General features: G+C 34.5%; 1 pseudogene; it reads right to left on the bottom strand.

The window, feature by feature from the left end:
* Positions 1–16317: 16317 nt before the first annotated feature.
* Positions 16318–16686, bottom strand: LOC149166453 (antifungal protein ginkbilobin-like protein pseudogene; annotated as a pseudogene).
* Positions 16687–19053: the final 2367 nt, after the last annotated feature.

Here is a 19053-nt window from a genome sequence, read left to right as displayed (position 1 = left end):
TTTTCAGCATCTTTAGCTTCAGTTTCCATTGAAATGGAAAGTCAATACCAAGTTACCCTTGACAGCACCAACTACTTCCAATGGTTGGCTTACATTGAGGATTTACTTAGAAGTAAAGGTCTCTACAGAATAGCCTCAGGCCAAGAAAAGAAACCGAAGGATGAAGATAAGGCTGCTAAATGGGAAAATAGGTAAGATCAAGCACGTGGATTGATAGGGATGTCTATTTCTCTAGATCTTAGATTCCATATTGCAGAAATTGATACTCCTGATGAAGCAATGAAACAAATCAATAAAGTTTTTGGGATTAAAAATGAAATTAGAGCCCATCAACTTGAAAATGAGTTGCTTACATTGGACCCTAATAATTTTTCTTGTATTGAAGATTTCTTGTCCAAGTTCAAGACCCTTAGATATCTTTTGGAAGGTGTTAAAGTTAAGAAAGAAGATAGTAACCTTATCTATTCCATTCTTACAAAGTTGGGACCAGCCTACTATGTGTTTGTTTCCACCTTCCATTCTACAAGAGAAGCCTTCATTTCTCAAGGAACAGACTACAAGCCCCCTTCCTTTGACTCTTTTTGTGATTCTTTAATAAGAGAACAAGAAAAACTCTTACACCTTGGTCTTCTTAATCTTGGAAACTCTTCCAAGAAAGCATTAGCCGCCCAGCAGCAACCAAATTCAAAGAATCCTAAGAAGTCATATCCTAAAAAGAATGGTCCTAAACCAAACAAGGGTCCTAAGCAATTTCAGCCCCAAAATGAAAAATCATTTCAACAAAATGATAAGACAAATAAAAACAAAGGGAAGAAGACTGATAGACATTGCAATTTTTGTAATCGAGATGGCCACTTAGAATCAAAATGCTTTAAGAAGATGGAAGCCTTGGAAGCAGCAATGAAGAAGCATAACATCCATTTGGGGCAATCTTCAACTTCAACTTCATCTTCAGGAATGGCACTTTCTGCATGTGGTTGTCAAGCATCTCGGTCTGGCTATGCATTAAATGTATCTTCTTCTTCTCATTCTCATGAGTGGCTCATTGATTCTGGAGCTTCTTATCACATGGCCAAAAACAAAGCCATGTTTTCTTCTTTAAATGATTTTAACACCAAAAATATATATGTTGGTGATGATAGATCTCTTAATGTTGTAGGGACTGGAACTGTTCATCTAGACAATGGTCAGTTTAATGATGTATTATGTGTTCCAACCTTATCCTGCAACCTTCTATCTGTATATCAGATAACTCATTCAGGTGAAGGTAAAACCGTTGAATTTTCACCTCATGATGTTGTAATCAAGGACTTAAGAGATCCTAAACAGATTTTGGCTACTAGCATTGCTGATGATTCTACAAGGTTGTATAAGTTTCACAACTTTGGGTCATCAAATCTTCCCTCAGTATTTGTTGCTCATAACGATGAAGTGAGCAAACTTTGGCATGAGCGATTTGGTCACTTAAACTATCGCTCCCTTCAGCATCCATGTAAAGAAAATATGGTGACAGGTCTTCCTATGGTATCTTGCAGAGATGGTGTTTGTTCCGGATGTGTACTCGGAAAACATCATTGGGACAGTTTTGAAAAATGTGCCTCTTGGCACGCTTCAGCCCCTTTACAGCTTGTGCATAGTGATTTATGTGGTCCACTTCCAGTTGTGTCATTCTCTGGCTGCAAGTATTTCTTAACTTTCATTGATGACTTCTCCAGACGCACTTGGGTATACTTCTTAAAACTCAAGAGTGAAGTATTTAACACTTTTTTGGCCTTCAAGGCCTTTGTTGAAAAACAATCTGGACATCAAATTCTTAAGTTAAGATCTGATAATGGCGGAGAATATGTTAAAAACACATTCATCAACTATTGCACTGAGAATGGAATTCAAATGCAACATACGGTTCCATACACTCCACAACAAAATGGTGTAGCTGAAAGGAAGAATCGCACCTTAAAGGAAATGGCTAATTGTATGTTACAATCTAAAGGACTTGGTCTTAGTTTTTGGGCAAAAGAAATTAACTGTGCAAATTACATAATAAATCGCACTCCTACTAAGGCTTTAAAGGATATCACTCCAGAAGAAGCATGGAGCTCAATCAAACCAGATGTAAGTCACTTTCGTGTTTTTGGAAGTGAAGCGTGGGCCCATATTCCAGATGAAAAGCATAAAGCTTTAGAACCTAAGAGTGAAAAATGTACTTTTGTTGGATATTCTGAAGATGTCAAAGGCTATAGACTTATTCCATTTAAGTCCAAAAATGTTATCATTAGAAGAGATGTAAAATTTGATGAAAATATATCGGCCTGCGAGCCTAGTCCGGTGATTGTGCCACCTCTCCCTATCTCTTCTACTTTTGAAAACATTTCTTCTTCAGATGATGAAGTGAGGATGAAAATCCTCCCCCACCATCTCAAGATCCTCCTTCAGCTCCTCAGCTTCCAAAATGGGTTCGTGCTACTCGAGATGCAGCAGGTGATCTTGCTGGTGATCCTACAGATCAGCGACGTACACGTTCTCAGTTCGAGAGAGCCTCTTCTTTACTGGCTCAAGCTCCAGTAAATTATGATCCTGACACCTTTGCAGAAGCTGCAGGCCATCCAGATTGGGAAGCAGCTATGAATGAACAATATCATTCATTGTTGGCAAATGATACATGGGATCTTGTTCCTTTACCAAAGGGATGAAAACTTGTTAGATGCAAATGGGTTTACAGAACCAAGTATGGACCAGATGGGAAAGTTGATAAACATAAAGCTCGTCTTGTTGCTAAGGGTTTTTCACAGGTTGAAGGCATTGACTACATTGAAACCTTCTCCCCTGTTGCCAAAATGAACTCTATCCGTCTTGTTCTTTCCCTTGCTACCTCTTTCAAATGGGAAGTCCATTAGATGGATGTTAAATCTGCCTTCTTGCATGGGGACTTGCATGAAGAAATCTATATGGAACAACCCATTGGCTTCATACAAACAGACTCCAGCCTTGTATGTCGACTTAAGAAATCCCTTTATGGTCTCAAGCAAGCTCCTCGGGCTTGGTATGCCAAAATGGATAGCTTTCTTTTAGAATCTAGCTTTTCTAGGTGTCATTCTGACAATACTGTCTACACCAAGAAAGTGGGAAACTCTCTTATCATCCTTGTTCTTTATGTTGATGATCTTATCCTTACTGGTAGTGATCCCAACCTTATAAACCATGTGAAGTCTAGCCTTAAAAGGAAATTTGAAATGACAGACTTAGGACACTTACACTATTTTCTCGGTCTTCAAGTCTTGCAATCCAAGGAGGGTATTTCCCTTTCCCAGTCCAAGTATGCTTGTGATATTCTATGTCATTTTCACATGGAAGATTGTAAGCCAGCCCCTTCTCCCTTTCAGTCTGGAGTCAAACTTTCAGTCACTTGTAATTCTCCTGAAGTTGATGCTACCTTATACCGTCAACTTGTAGGAAAACTTTTGTATCTAACCCATAGTCGTCCTGACCTTTCCTTTGCTGTTGGCCTTGTTGCTCAGTTCATGCAAAACCCCCATGAAAGTCATTGGAAAGTAGCTAAAAGAATACTTCGTTATGTTCGAGGTACAGTTCAGTTTGGGATTCATTACAGTGCCGAAGCAGCTCCTCTATTGGTTGGTTTCACTGATTCCGATTGGGCTGGTGACCCTGATGATCGGAAGTCTACTGCCGGTTATGTGTTCACTCTTGGTTCAGGACCTATTACATGGGCTTGTAAGAAACAAGCTGCCATTTCTCTTTCATCAGCAGAAGCAAAGTATCGTGGTGTCGTAGAAGCTAGTAAGGAAGCCTTGTGGCTTCGTCAGATCCTGTCAGAGTTTGGCTTTCAGCAGCAGCATCCGACTACACTTTGGTGTGATAATCAAAGTGCCATTCAGCTATGCAAAGATCCAGTCCAACATCAGCGCAGCAAACACATTGAACTGCACATGCACTTCATCAGAAAGCTCATTCATGACCATGTTCTTGAAGTGCAATATTGTTCAACAGATAATCAAGTGGCAGACATCTTTACAAAGGCTCTCACAGAGGCGAAGTTCACTAGACTTCGATTTCTGGTTGGAGTTCAGGAAGTTGTCACTAAGGGGGGATAGGCTCTAGTGCCTCCTTCCTTCTCCTATTGTGTCATATTTGTAAACCCTTCAATCCTATCCCAAGTTGTTCTTAAGGGGTGATGTTAGGATATTCCGACACATAGGAAATAGTTAAGTACAACTTGGTCTAATGTAGAGTTAGGTAAAGTGTGTTTCTTTACCGTTGTACATTTTGTAACTTACAATCCAACGGTCACGATATGTAGTGATCCGACGGTCACGATATGTAGTGATCCGACGGTCACGATATGTAGTGATCCGACGGTTCATTCTCTCCTCGGTATTATCGACACTTGATCCGTGGCTTGACACCCGATTGGTCCATGAATTCTATTTAAAGCGCATGGAGGGTCATTTGTAGGGTAATCCATGCATGAGAGAAACATATGTAAATTTTCATTCTTTTATTAATAAATTGCCTGAAGTGGCCGCGTTGGCTCAGGCCGTGGACTGTTTCCCTCTTTGAGGGTTTTAACCACGTCAAAATACTGGTGTATTGATCTGCGATCTGGTTGTGAGCGGTGTCCTTTTGGTGTTCTGTCTGAGGAACTTACCCTGTAAATTCCTACACTTATGGCTCTGTGCTGTTCATTTATCCATAACTGTGCTTTGGGATTTGATCCCCTGCTCTTGAGTGGCTTTGATGTGCATTAACTGTGATCTGAGAGCGTTAAATGGCTTCACCGCTTTCTTTGACTTTGCTTGGGGGCCTTTAATGTTCACCTGCTTTGGTATTACCGACCTGATACTCTTTGCCGCTTCACTGATACTCTTTAATTTGATCTGGGCTTCATCTTTCCTCTGATACTCTTTCACAGTTGATTCGGGCCAGTTTCTCTCTCTTGATACGCTTGAAACTGTCAAATCGCCCATTTTCTGAACCTACATGAAGAAGTCCTGTTAATTTGTGAATTTTCAGGCCTGTTGGTAGCCGAGCAATAGGCAGCCTTCCATTTTGATCATTTTTTCTCATCAAAAACTACCTCAGTTTTTTATTCCGGGCATCCTTCGCTGCGATTTTCGCTCTACGCACCTTTTTCGGTGATGACGTCAGCATGACGTCATCGGTGGGTCCCGGTACGACAGTGACGTGGCAGTATGGCAGGGTGACGTGGCACTGGACACGGTGGCGGGGTAGGGATGGAGGCAGATGCGGTGGCAGTGACACGTAGCAGTGGGGGGTCGATGCAGAGGTGACGTAGCACTGACGTGGCAGTGACGTCAGGGGCGGAGAGACAGAAGGCGGTTTGTGGTTTAATCGGACCTCCTTCTGTACGAGGGTGGTAAATGTCAAAGGAGCTCTGATGCAATCAAGGGCGGACACCTGTCTTCTATACTACGGCAAAATCGTCGTGCTATCGGACGCTAACTGTCAAGTGACGGGGAGCCTCCAAAATCGCCAATGGTCGTTGGATCTGGGAGGGCGGATTGGAGGGTTGACGGAGCGCGGAGCTGGCAGTAGGTTTATGTGCGGGGGCCCGCGCGAATATTAAATTAATATTTATATGGCGGGAGTTCAAAAAAAACTTTGGGTTTGTGGGTTTTTTGCGCCGGAAGTGTTTAATGTTTATTCAAACATTTTAACACCAAACTTTAAACGATGAGCGCGAAAGGGTGAAAATGATGAATTGTTAAGGGTAAAGGGGTGAGGAAAGAGGTTATTAACTTTAACCAAATGTTAATTTAATCCCAGGGTTAGGACGCGGAAGGCTAATGCTAAGCCCCAAATGAACTCAGCATTTCCCCAAACTGATGTTATAGGGCTATAGTGCCAGGGGATGGGAATATGTACATAGGGGAGCTATTTAGTGCTTTTAGTAAGGGGAAGGGGAAATAGATAGGGATTTACATAATAATGTTAGAAGTTAATATGAATTTGTGAGGTGAAGTGTAGGGGGCTAAGTTTGTGAACTGAAACTTAGGCATAGGAAGTGAATGGACTGTGGAGAAATGATTTTTACACAAGAAATGTGGCTTCTTTTCACTGAAGAAAGTCAAAGCTTGACTTAGTATTTTACAAAAATGAAGTGGTAACAGGACTGGTTGGGCAGATCCCAAGGTCCTCAAGGGGATGTTAGTGAGTGATTTGGGGAATAAGAAGAAGGGGGAATTAGACATGCCTCGTTTGAGCTCCTCCAAATGAAAAATTGCCTCATAATTGTGATCTGAATAGATACAACACTTAAAAACATGAAATGGATCACATAGCTTGATTCTGCAACCACAAAACTACTTACCCAGCTTACTTACCTATCATTTTTTCTTCTTTTGCATGGGTGCACTTGGACTTGCAGACCCTGATTATCTTCTTTTCTTTTGACTGCCCTCCTATCTAAATGTACCCTTATATCTTCCAAGGGCCCAAATTAAGCAATTGGGCTCCTTCATTTCTCTACCTAGCTACTGACCTGCCAAGCTTAAGCTGTTTGGACAGATATTCATTCTCTATCTTCTAAAACAAGCAATTTAAACCTAGGGAAGCCAAGATTAAGCTGTTTGGCTTTCCCTTATCTGTAAAACTCTTCAAAAATGGTATGATTCTTCAAAATGGAACTTCTTGGAAATATGGAACCTTGCAGCATGAAAATATGACATATTTGGCATGTAAAACAGTCAATCATGAAATATGAAACCTATTGCAATAGGAGGCTAACACCACAGTGACTTGATGATAGAATAGTTCAGTAGTTTGAACTTGTACGACGTGCCATGAGTCACTGTTTCGACCTTTGGATCTGAAAAATGCATACAAGAAACTACATTCCGTCCTCTTTCTGTACCTTCTTACGAAATTTCAATCTGATCCCCAGAGAGAAATTTATGACGCTTTTGCCCAGGTCACCTGTTTGGAATGTAATTTAGGAGTCTACAAAAAGACCAACTTCCTCAGATCATATCTCTGCAAATATAGCGCGAACAGCTCTGAAATTCGGACCCAAGGTTCGGCGCGATTTCTTCTCAAATGGGTTTTTTTTTTGCAACTTCTGAAACGTTGCAGAAAAAAAGTTATAGCGAAAATGCCATGATGACCTGTTTGGAGCAGCGAAACCCTAGAATCCAAAGCTCTGATACCAAATGTTATGAAACTAGCTCAAGAAAAAGATAGAGAAGATAGATCAACGCCTTAGAATTCAGCCTCTTCGAGGGGGCAACCTCCTTTACATTACATAAATGAACAATTCTTGGATGATTCAAATGAAAAAACCTCCTTTCTATATATAGGAGTCTAAGGAGTCACAATATAACCCAGCCGACCTAACAATAATAATATAAAGCCACAAAAATAACAATAGAGGGATTCTATGGGGCACAGTAATAACAATATGGGGATAATAGGGGCACAACAATATTAATAAGGGGTACAACTACAATAGTAATGGGGTAATCACTAGTATTATAGGGACCCAACAAAGCCTACGATGCTCGAGTGCAAGAGGGAGCTAACCTTTGAGTTCAAAATGAAAGACCTTGGATAGATGCAATACTTCTTGGGCTTAGAGGTGTGGCAAAGGTCAGGTGATATTTTCCTTTCTCAAGGAAAATATGTTGTGAAATTGTTGGAAAGATTTGGAATGGTAGAATGCAAGTCCATGGCCACATCGATGGAGATGAACTTCAAGAAGTTATGTGGATATCTTGCAGGACCTGACTTGGTGAATCCCTCTAAGTATTGATAATTGATTGGGGCATTGATGTTCCTTGTGAACACCCATCTGGACATATGTTTTGTAGTTAATAATTTGAGTCAATACATGACTGAGCTGCTTCATGCACATTGGTTTGCTGCCAAGCATGTGTTGAGATATTTGCAAGGGACAATTAATCTTGGTCTAAAATATATTGCCAAAGATGTGAGACTTCATGGGCACATTAATGTTGACTGGGCCAGAAATGTTATTGATAGAAAGAGCACATCAGGGTGTTACTTTAGTTTGGTTTTTGTCATGATATCTCAGATGAGAAAGAAGAAAAATTTTGTAGCTTTAAGCACGATCGAGGCAAAGTATATTGTTGCTAGCATGGCTAGCTGAAAGGCAGTATGGTTAAGGAAGCTCTTTGGAGAGATTTTTTAGCAGGTTTTGGATACGACAGTGATATATTGTGACAACAAGAGTGGGATTTTATTGGCTGAGAATATTTTGTTTCATGACAAGTCCAAACATATTGAGATCATGCATCACTATATTCGAGACATGGTGCAGAGAGGAGTAGTCAAACTCCATCACATTTTGACTAACGAGCAAATAACATACATACTCACTAAGGCTTTGTCGAAAGGGAAGTTCTTGGTATTCAAAGAGCAACTTGGACTGATGGATGTGACACTCCCTAATAAGGGTCTCAATTGATCGAGGAAATTGAGTTATTCTCTTCCCCCCTGTTTGAGCTCCCAAGGAGAGGAATTGAGTCGAAGAGCTCCTGGGGTTGAGAGAACTTTGAACAATAGGATAGTTTGTGATCCTTACCTTCCATGGTAAGTCATATCCTGCCTATTGTTAGAAAATAAGATAGAATGTGAACCTTTCCTTCCACAGTAAGTCATATCTTGCCTATTGTCACTTATTGTACATGACAAAGTATACCTTGGAATCCTATGCGTAATCTAGGCTTGTTGGGATTACCACCCATCTAGCCAATGGGTGAGGAGAATTGAGATAGACTGTGATGCTTACCATTTATGGTAAGTGGTATCTTGCTTAAGTGATGGGATGCAGTTTTTCTACCACTGACTCTTGACGGTCAAGTTGGGAAGATCAACAGACAATAGGATAGATTGTGATCCTTATCTCTCACGGTAAGAGGTATCCTGCCTATTGTCCTTGGATATAGGGTGGTAGTTGGATCTCTATTATGATGACTCTTCTTTTTTAGATTTGAGAATGTTTAGAAGATGAGAAGAGATGAGAAGATGCAGGATATGACTTGGTTCAGTGATGACAATGACGAGATTTTTGATGTAGTGGGAAATTTCTCCCTCACTAAGAAGGAGTGTTAATTTGGCAACTCATGGACAAAATCTGTCCATTGAACAACCTTCCTCATCAAGAAATACCGCTACTAGCCCTTGGAAGAATTTAATTTGGTCAAGGAAAAATATAATTATAAGGTGAAATCCACATATCCATAAAAGACAAGTCGGCCTGGGCAAGCTAATTCGACCTCCTAAGACTCATATAAGTAGCCCTCATGTTACATCACTTTGGAGCATCATCATCACACATCATATCTTCTCTCTCTTCTATTGATTGGTTCGTACAAGTTTGCAATTGGAGTTCTAATATCACATGTGCAAAAGGAAGGAGGAAATTTTTGATTTATGTGTTGATTTTCTGATTGGGACAATTTGACTAGCTGTTGACCAGCTTTGACTAGTTGTTTTGACTTGGTTTGACTTGCAATTTTTTTATTTTGTAAGGCCGAATTGATTGGTGAAGAAGCCAAACATTTTTGGGTAGTTTGACTTAGGTTGACTGTAGACCATGACTATAGTTGACCACATAAAATCTTGAAGTTTCACTGTAGGCTTTCTCTCTCCTTTGACCAAACTTTTGTTGATTATTTTTTTTTGACTGAGCTTGAAAGGTCGAGTTGTTTGACTATTGACCAAGTTCTTTTGGAGGCACTTTGACTGTTGAACATTGATTGGTCAGGGCATCTTTGATTGTTGTTGACTGATGTTGACTTTGACCAAAAATTGCAAACATTAACTTGGATCAGATTTGAATTTTGACTGCATACATTGACTACAGTTGATCAAGACCTTGACTACAGTTGACCACATAAAATTCTGAAGTTTGATCATAGGATTTCTCTCTCCTTTGACCAAACTTTTGTTGATTGTTTTTGTTGGGTTTGAGTGAGCTTGGAAGGTCGAGTTCTTTGACTATTAACTTATTTGTTTTGGAGGTATTTTTACTATTGAATGTTGACTGATCAGGGCATCTTTGACTATTGTTGACTGATGTTGAATTTGACCAAAAATTCAGACTTTGACTTTGGATCAGGTTTGACTTTTGGGCTCATCTCTCATTGAATCTTGGTTAGTTGAATTGGGCTTATAAGTCAAATTTTTCGACTGTTGACACATTGTTGATGAATTGGAACATTGTATCTCTCTGTTATATATTTGATGACAATCTAATACAAAAAAAATGAAAGGTTTTTCCTGCTTGTGGGGTTTTTCCCTGGTCTTTGACCAAATATTGTGTCTCTTTTGTTCTTGTTCTTTGTTGCCTTCTATTTCGTTTGAATTACGATTCTATCTACGATTGCTTAATGTCATTGGAATATTGAATTTATTTGGAAAAATGATTGCTAATTAAAAAATAATTGTTGTAAGTTATTGTGCTAAGCATAGAACACTGGAAAATTAACAAAGCAAAAAAGGATTGATTGCAAAATTTGTGTGTATTTCCAATTTCTTTAAGTTTCCAATATATATATATAAACTAATTTACAATCATCCATGGATGTTTTTTAACAAGTGACAACTTACAAAGAAGAATCATCCAAGCACTTGACTGACAGTTGAAATATGGGTTATGAATATATATGTTGGTGTATCAAAGGTTAATTGAACAATTCATAAGTTGTTATGTTACTTTGCTTCATTTATTTTACAATTAATGGAACAAGAAACATTTTATTATATCTATGTTTTTCATGGGATATAAAACTCATGGGAAGAAAGGTATATAACAGATTCAATATCTCGAGAGATGGCATGAAACATGATTTAAAAGGAATGTGTATTATTTTTGAAATGCTCACTATATGATATGCTTTTATAGAATCATTTATATTGTACTATATTATAGATATAAATATGTTCATTACACTTCATTTTTATATTTTTATATCAATGAACATAAAGAGGGGTAATGTCAAAATTCATGTTGATTAAAAGAAGATATTCCAAATAACCCAAGTACAATATCCCTTACAAGTGAAAAAGAATTGAAGCATGTATATAACTTGAGCAATGAATGATAACCACTAAAAGTGAATATTAAAAGTTATATAATTTGGAATGTTTATCCACAAACATTATATATTTTATTTATTCTAAATATATTTTCCGAATTGAATGGTGTTTGGAATAATTATAATAGTTATTAATATTTCATTATCATGGAACTTTATATTGTTTTATTTTATATGACAAATTGTCGTGATAAAATAAATTGCATTATTATAATAAATATAGGTATTACAATCAATTAGTATATTTAAATAATGAAATATATTAATATAATAATTATATGTGAAGAAAATAATTAAAATATAAAAATTAATATTATCTTAAAAAATATAAAAATTAATATTATCTAAAAAAAATTTATGATAATTAATTGAAATTTTGTAAAAAATAAAATAACACGTGTATACTTGCACAAGGAAAAATTCAACAGTGAAACATATATGTACATTGTACTTATTTGAACACAAAAAATTAATCATACATATTAATGCATTTTAATTATTATTATGCAATGTTGTGAATAATTATAATCAAAATAATAGTACTTCTCATAACAACAGAAGGATCATTCCCTTCAATGATATTATTACTATTATAATATATTATGATATGGAAGGTAATGTGTGCACAATTACTTTTACATATGTAATAAACATCAAGGCTTCCAAAATACATAATATGCACTGATGTATTTAGTTTTCTCAAAGTTTAATTCCTACTTTTTACTGAGAATGAATAATCCCTTTGAAACAAAAAAATTCTATATATAATTTAAAGCGATTTTATGCATATATATTTTAATAGTTTATTATTAACACAACATAAGAAAATTTAATTAGAGTGAAGAGTGAAAATTTGTTAAAGTCTTTGCTAAATATATTATAGGTTTTTATTAATAATGTTTCCCAACCTTATAACAATAAAAACCTATGTGGTGTTTTCCTTGTACTGTGTTTAATTACGACATGTTGATATCTTGATAAACGGATCTTCAGATAATTGCTAGGACAATAATATGTTTTTCGTGTTGTTATGCATGGTTTTTGAGAATACAATATTATAATTTTTAGAATTGTTCGTAAAGAAAACCTTTTTTCAATTAATTTTTTTTTTCCCGATGGAAAGATAGAGAAGAGTGTTTAGCTTTGGATTATAAATATAATTTTCTTTCAATGATTATTGTGTTAATAAAAATTTTTTAAAGATATATAAGATTTTTTTTTTAAATATTGATTAGATAAAATGAAATATATTTTAATTTCAATAAATAGATATATATATATATATTTGGTTTATGATTTAATGAATGAAAGAAAGATATAATGTTTATAATTTTATTTTACAATATATTTTTATGGCATTTTTTTAAAATTGAAATCAATGTTTTTTCCACTTATATTTATAGAGTTATAAATAATGAAATAAACATGCTATCAAAATATGGAGTGATGTTAGACCATCATAGATTTATATTAATTTGGGGATCAAATATCTTAAGCTGCAAACTACTTTTAGAGTGAAAAGAAATTTGATCATTTTTACTACTTGGTAGATTGAGAGTTAAGATGGATCTAGGATGGTGTTACATAAATTTCACATCTATCTATGTAAAAGTATTCTCATTTTTAATTTTATTAAAACATTAATTTAATATCTATGGAATATCCACCAAATATGTTTATTAGTAGTGAAGGAAGAGGGTTTAGATATATTTCAAAAGTATAACAATTTTTCTTTTAGATTTAATTAACAAAATTGTTATAAAATTAAGTTAAGATAAAATATTTTGATTGTGAAATGAGTTATGGTTTTTGGGCATGTGGTATTGATAAGTCATGGTATTGGCCAATGGTATTGTAACAAAGCCTATTTACAAATTAATAATTCCATGGTAAAGTGGGGTGAATATCTATGGTTAAGAATCTTGTTATATTGTAAGTATTAATTTTTTATATTAGTCCCTACCAAGGCAAGACTCTAGCAATGGATTTTCCCCTTATCATTATTAGTTTAGCATTGACGATGCAACTTATAATGTTTAAGAAAAATAAATATTTATTTTTCAATGTTATTTAAAAAACTATTTTTCAAACATTTGATTGGACCATAACTTGACAGTATTATTTAGCTTTGCATAATATAATGTCATGTGGATAACCGCATCACATATCTGATGTTCTATTTATGGAGATGGTTCTAATATTTTTAGATTTTTGTGTAGTGAATTTTTAATCCAAAAATAAAATCTTTGAAAATAGTTCATACTCACCTAAATAACATATTTACTGTAAATAGTTACTTCCCGCCATAACTTAAGAAGTCCTTTCATAAAAAATAAATGGACGAGAATAAGATGTAAATAAATCTATTTATAGAAGTTAGTTTCCACTATTATTTATGTTTTTGCACTTTGTAGCAGTAAAATTGTAAATAACATATTTGCTATAAGTAGTTACTTCCCGCCATAACTTAGGAAGTCCTTTCATAAAAAATAAATGGACAAGAATAAGATGTAAATAAATCTACTTATAGAAGTCAGTTTCCACTATTATTTATGTTTTTGCACTTTGTAGCAATAAAATTGTAAATAACATATTTGCTATAAGTAGTTACTTCCCGCCATAACTTAAGAAGTCCTTTCATAAAAAATAAATGGCCGAGAATAAGATGTAAATAAATCTACTTATAGAAGTCAGTTTCCACTATTATTTATGTTTTTGCATTTCGTAACACTAAAGTTGTAAATTTAAACAATCCATTAATTTATCTACTTCACATCTCAATTTATTAGCTCATTCCAAAACATGACTATAGGATTCAACACTTGTTTTAATTTATAGGGTAAAATGGATCTTAATTTATAGCCACTATTTATATGTTATATATTTGAATGTGATATGTATATTATGATTTTCGGATTCAACACTTGTTTTAATTTATATGGTAAAATGGATCTAAATTTATAGTCACTATTTATATGTTATATATTTGAATGTGATATGTATATTATGATTTTCTTAAAAACAAAATTAAAATATAGCAAATTGAATTTTATTAGTTTCATTACTTTTAACTTTTTATTATTAATTTAGCCAACATTGAAATGTTCACACTCATTTAAGGATACTACAACATCTCTCCCTTATTAGTCTCTTTTATTTTCTTAATTAAGTTGACATGTAAATGTTAAATATTTACAAACATTTACACCAATACAACATCACTCCACATACATTTAATTTTGTTTTTCTTTTTTTCTTCCCTACATTTAAAAAATGTTGAAAGACATACGCCCCTCTTACAACAAATATGGGATATGGAAGATCATTGATAGTACCCTTGCACACTCCTTTGAATATGTTGATGCCTCTTAGTTCTAAGTTGTTTTTGCTAACTATTGAGCTCTATGATCAATGTCTAGTCATTAGAAAGATAGAAAGAAAGTACTATATTGAAAATTTTAATGAAAATCATATATGATATTTTACTAGTATGAATTTAGTTTAGCTTTATTTGAAAGCAAATTTTAGAACTATAACTGAAAATCTTTTGATTAGCGTTGTAAACCTAAAATAGAAAATTTTGAATATTTTTTTAGCAAATATTTTTTATTTCCAAATTGATCCAAAACCTTAAAAAAAAAAAAAAACCTTTGCATTATTATGTTATCAAAATTGTATTAAACTACTCCCTAAATATATATTAATCTCGTTTTAATAATAGTAAAAAACTAATTTTAAAAGTTAAACACTTTCCACGCACACAAACCAGAGATCTACATCCATAAAAAATAAACTCACTAACAAAATATCATTCTTTATAGGGTAGGTTTAATAATCTCTATGGACTTGAAAGGAGACACCATCAAATTTCAATGACCATGAAACTCAATTTCATTACAATGAAGATGAGAATAAGAAAATTAAAATAATTATAAAAAATAAAAGTTTTAATACTCGTAACTAAAATTTAGATTTTTAATATCAATCGCTGAAATTAATGTTATTGCGCATGTATATAGTCTTTTTGATATATCCAATAGCTCTAATAGCCGAGGAGCAAAGCAATGCTCTCCAATGATAACGTAAACTTCATACCCCATAGTGTAAAATACACGCTTTGTTCGTAATAAAGCTTTAGCCATGGCATTTTTTAACTATTATGTATTACCTCAAACGGGGATCTAAGAATCCCCGTTTTGCTTTTGAATAGAAATGAATGTTCCTAGAGAACCAAGAGGCATTCAAAAGTAATATTTCTTTGCATCCATAGAGGTCACAGGGAATTGTTGATCTGACAGGACCTGCATGAGATTTGGCACAGATTTTCATATGATATATATGAAGTTTAATGGAATGATGGAGCTTCACCAATGCTACTAATAAATATATGTGAATTTAATACTTATAATGTTGAATATATGTGAGTTTGGTTAACATATGTGATTTGTTATGTTAATGTACGGTTTAATTTTTATTTTTTTTTATAAATATAATATATTTAGGGAATAATATGGGGTGGAGGTATTCAAGAAAATAATGTAACGGGATAATATAAGAATGATAAATTAATGAATTATAGTGAATAAATAAAGTTGTTAACTCATATTATTACATTACATTATTTTTGGGTATCTCTTTTGTATATTTCTTTTATATCTCATATGTAATATATCTAAGAGATAATATTAAATACAAAAAGAACTACCAAAAAACTAATGTAGTGTAATAATATGAAAATGATAAATAAATAAACCATAATTAATAAATAAAATAATTAACCTACATTACATTATTCCAATAAGTATCTTTCTCTACCCATATTATCCTTACATATATTACAATAAATCACAAGTTCAAATCTCCTTAAATAATTACCTATCAAGAAAAAAACAGAAAACACATAAACTTATTTATGGCTTACTCGACAAACCACATCTGGATCATTCAAAACCACAAAGACTTTGAGATCATGAAATATGTAAATACGTTTAGGTCACCTTCAAGATATTACAGTATATAACTGTTTTCACATATATGATAGCCCACAAAGATGCCATGCACCCTGAATCTTTATACCTACCTAAAACCTTCTATATTAACTCTATGGTATTCTCCCACAATTCTATGTTTCTCATGGGATATTATGATCTCAGATCATTCTGCCCAATCTGATTTATTTATCTACCACGGCTAGAAGAAAAACAAAGTCGTGGAATGGTTACAATTATTCAAATTCAAACTGCTCATAGCGAAGAAAACAATCAACCAGCTTCTGTTGTGCTCCAATGGCGTTCCCACAAGCCTTCCAGATGCTATCAGTAATGACCTGGAGACAATAATGGCAGTCATCTGGGGAAAGATGGTCACCACATCTTCCTGCAGCATAGGCAGTGGGTGATCCGTTCTCTCCATGGCTGGTCTTGTAATAATATGCATATCCATTGGTGGCAGTGTTTACGAGGATGTCATTTAATGCCAACCCCACATTATCATAGTAAGTGCTTCCTCCTGGAATTTTCTGAGCGTTGCAGATCTGCCAAACCCATGCCGTGTTGGGAATCGATTCCACTGGATTAGCACAAATGATGGCCATAGCCAGCATCAAGGCAGGAAAAATCATGGAACTGTTCTGCATTGTTGTGAGATAGTATAAACCCTAACTCTTTTTGGACTACTTCAGGGTTTTAGAACCTGCTAAACATGTTTATATATGCGTGTAGTAAGGAGGAGATGGACCTCGAGCACAATTTAGGCATGGTGGAGCATGCAAATTGCACTTCAGAGTTCGTTGGGAATATCAATTTTATGTTGTGCAAATGACATGAAGGTCGTATGAAGGAAAGGTTTACATGGTTGTTGAGAACTAAGAAGGCTCTGAATGGCTTTGAAAAGTTTCAAGAGTTTCAAGTCACAGTTGTGGCACTCAGAAGAAGTGCAGTGTGTGTGATAAAACGGTTTAGAAAGATTTTGTGGGCGTTGTCCTCATGTGCTCTGAAATTAAATATTTATTGATTTCAGATATAACTGTCAAGTAAGTTTTCATGATACCTGGTAACAAAATCACAAATCCTTTGTGAATTTATACTTATAATGAATAAAAGAAAATTAATTAGATCATCCTGGATGGAATCGAAATGATTCATTTGATACTTGTTAGTAAGTAGAAATTTACAGCATAATTTGTCTTTATAGTTATTCCGGTTCTTCGTAGACCACCACTGAGTTTTGTTTTTCATTGTAAAATTAGGTTTAAAATTATGTTTGTCATGTGGGTCTAGTTAAAATAGTTGGAAAATTGTTTCAACTCATTTTCACATGGTATATTTTTGAGACATCTCTATAGTTAAGTTAGAAGTTGTTTTTTTGTTTATTTAGTTTAGTGTACCATTATTATAATTATGTATGGTTTATTTTTATTTCAAATTTTATATTAAGTTGTTTTTCAAAAGAGTAGTGTGTTAAATCTTTCCATATCTTACTTTTTGCATACCACGCTATCTTTAGCACATTTCATGGTTTGTATACTACTCATTTGCATTAGACATTTCTTTTTAATATGTATTGCGGACTTTTTTGAATGTTTGTAGCTATGGTCAGTGTTTATGATTCATATTTAACTCTCTAAATATATGAGAATGATGATGATGAATAAGCATTTCAAGTCGACTTCAAAAGATGGAATCTAGATTTTTGAAATTTGAAATTTTATGGCTCCAAAAGATTAGATTGGCCCTCCTAATGATCAAATCAGCGACCCCTTTGTCACAACCATTTGGACTCATTGATTAATTGTGTGTGTGTGTGTGTATCAATTCGTCCTCTAGTAAGAATTTCAGATCACTTCTATTCTTATTGAAAATGAATATGAGGCTTATTAAAGGATAAATTCAAGGCTTAAGTAAGGCGAATTTGTGGCATGATGGATTGGATCTTTGTCCCTAAAATGGCAGCAAAACTAAATTTTTGAAATGGCAACAAGCATGACCAAAATTTTTGTGGTGACAACAGGACCAAATTTCTATGAAAGGCAATAGGTCAAAATTTGTTGACTAAATTCTTTGTGGAGTAGTTTGACCTAGATAGAAGACAGATTGACCTAGTTTGATTAGGACTTTATTGTTGGTCAATTTGACTTTTATTCTTATTGAACTAGATCAGTTGTATCTCTTGTTAAACAAAATAATTTCTCTAAGGAAAAGGTTGTTAGGTTTTCCCCCATGTGGGTTCTCCTAGGGTAAATTCTTTTATCTCTTATTCGGTTGTCTCTTTATGATACTACTAGCATTTTACTATTGAGATCTTCTATGTAATTCCTTTATGATGAATTTGAATGCAAGAAAACATTAACCTAAGGAATCATAAGAAGTAATTATCAATTAGAGGATCCTATGAAAAAACAACATGGTATCAAAGCATGGGTTATAAAGAAGCCATTAAGCGAATTTCCATAAATACATCTAGACCAACTTGAAGAAAGTTTGAAGCTACTATGAAAGGAAGATCATCATGTGCCAAGAATAATCAATTTTTAATAAAGTCAAGGTCTGTTGGTGGAAGCCTTAATTTCTATAGGAAGAGGGTCAAAATCTTGAGTTCTAAACTTCAATCAAAGCCTTAGAAGACTGAAAGACCTCAGGATGACAGTACAAAGGCTGAGGATGCTTCAATTTGGTTGCAGAAGCCCGAAAAGCCTTAGGGTTGATCTCAGGAAGGCCAAGAAGGCCTCAGGACTAATGGTAGAGGGTTGAGTGACTTCATATATGACCTCAAAGAATATGAAATGTCACAGTTAATGAAAAAGGTAGCCTACATTTTTTTTTGTTAGTAATCCTTTTGTGGTACATTCAAGTCAAAGATTTGACTAATGTTTCATAAGACCATCATAGCTTGGATCATTAGAGCATGCCTTGTTTAGAGGAGCATGAACTTGTGATGGAAGATACCCTGCCTTGCACTGACG

This window comes from Pinus tabuliformis, chromosome 5_1, assembly GCF_031772625.1.
Source record: "Pinus tabuliformis cultivar Carrire ecotype Pingquan chromosome 5_1, CPIR1, whole genome shotgun sequence".
NCBI lineage: Eukaryota > Viridiplantae > Streptophyta > Pinopsida > Pinales > Pinaceae > Pinus > Pinus tabuliformis.
This window is presented reverse-complemented; position numbering and strand designations above follow the sequence as displayed.